Below are 2,022 nucleotides of genomic sequence, written 5' to 3' on the forward strand. Positions count from 1 at the left end.
TGAGAGCAGAGCCCAAAGCTCGTGGCCAGTGTTGTTCGGACCGGAGTTTGAACCTCTGCTTAATAAACGGGAATCACCCTCGAGCTCTCCCGCAAGCCGTCTCAGCGCAGCGCAGGGGAAAGATTTTACTCTATCGCTTTGTTTTAGCCAACGGGGGCGTCCCGGGGCTCGAAATTCACAGGGAAGGAGGGGGTAGTGACGCTGGGTGTTACTAAAAAGGTGCCTATAGGTGCGTTTGACTTGAAGCATGACTACAGACGGCGATCAACGAGAGTAGCCGCTTGCAGTCGGGGGCGGAGTTGAAAACGGAGCCGTCAAGCCGGTGTTACGAGATTTTCGGTTTCAGTGGGCGGAGCCAACATGAATATTCATGAGTTTCCCGGACATGCTCGTGGAACTGAGAATTTCAGTTCACGCTCCTTGTATCTCAGCAGGTTTAATGGAATATTTTAAAAAAGGTTAATATATTTACAGCGTTGCACAAACCTATGCCTAAACTAAATTTTTTCATTTTGTAACAGTTTACAATGTTTTTATTAGTTTGCACGTTTTGTGCAAATGATTGCAGACATTCATCACACTTAAAGGTACAATAGATCTTGGAAAATGCTAACTTTAGCCTGATAGCACTGAAAGCGAACGTCCCACCCTTCCTGCAATCGCCGTCCAAAGCCACGCCCCCTGAACGCATTTACACTCACAGACCAGAGACAACATTACTACAATAGGCTACATCAGGTTCCCAATTCCAGCCCATGTTCCGAAGTGAAGTAAACTTAAACGGATTTCCCTCACTCAGGGAGTAGGGAGCAATGAACTCGGGGGCGGAGTTGAAAACGGAGCCGTCAAGCCGGACACTTTCTGCTCCCGTTAGTGACGCTCGCGTGGTGTTTGCATACTCTATCACAGATGAAGTGAATTAAATGCAATATTTGTCAAATACACAGACGTTTCAGAAACGTTTTCATGAGCAACAGAAACACTTTTTATATACTGCTTAATACAGCGCCATCTGTTCAAGAATAAAGTTCAACGTAAATATATACTATTGAAATACTAATAAAGTGGGGGTATATATGCTTTCATGATAAACGTGACTCAATATAACATTGCGAGGGTCAGGGTTAGGGTTAGGGTCAGGTGTGGGGTAGGTTTATGGGTTAGCATTTATTGTAGCATAGTGTAGGAAATCAACACTGTGATTGACACAACCAATAAAATCTTTAGAATCAGCTGTGGGGCGGAGTTTCCACTGAAATGGATTGGGAGAAAAAATTGCACATGCGTGTCATGTGCCTGTCTGTCAATGGGAGGAAACCACGCCCCGTTTTGAAGCTCCCACCCCGTTTTGGAGTGCCCGCCCCCATTTGGAGATCTCCAGGCTGCAGTTATACCCTTCTCCCTGTGCTGGCAGCCCTAAGTGGGCCCGTAAAGGGCCAGTGCAGGCTTGTTTGCAGGGATTCCATGTAGACAAACACCACATTTACCGGCTTAGTCATGGTGAAAGTGAAACTTTAATGATGCATAGTGCTTAAAGCCACGTTAAAGTTTAATGTTTACGGCCACATGAAGCTGTTAGAAAGCAGAAAGATTGAGGATTTTCTAGAAGCAAGGATAAAATAACATTTTGTGTATCCACCCTAACAAAATGATAGCTGAAATTTGGTACGTTATTCACTAAAATAAGTCCGGCAGGCAACGATACAATACTATTAAAATAGCGGGCCAAATCGGCTGCCAGGCCACCGGGAATTGTCCCGGTTCTCCCGATGGCCAGTCCGCGCCTGATTTCCACAGACACGCAGAATGTGCAGGATTCATTGTCTTTTTGCGGCTTAATATTCATAATATTAATAACACTAGTCCATATCGCGTTTTGATTGAAGTGTACTGACCTACTTTTGATTTATTCGTCCAAAATGTGGCACATTCCGTCGGCGTTAGGCTATAGGACTTTCGTTTTTATGACTGGATTCTACGAACCAGTCTGTGTTTTCCGCATCGCGGAAATTATAGGGCCGT

The sequence above is a fragment of the Sinocyclocheilus rhinocerous genome, unplaced genomic scaffold (assembly GCF_001515625.1).
Source record: "Sinocyclocheilus rhinocerous isolate Xijiao unplaced genomic scaffold, SAMN03320098_v1.1 scaffold394, whole genome shotgun sequence".
Lineage (NCBI taxonomy): Eukaryota > Metazoa > Chordata > Actinopteri > Cypriniformes > Cyprinidae > Sinocyclocheilus > Sinocyclocheilus rhinocerous.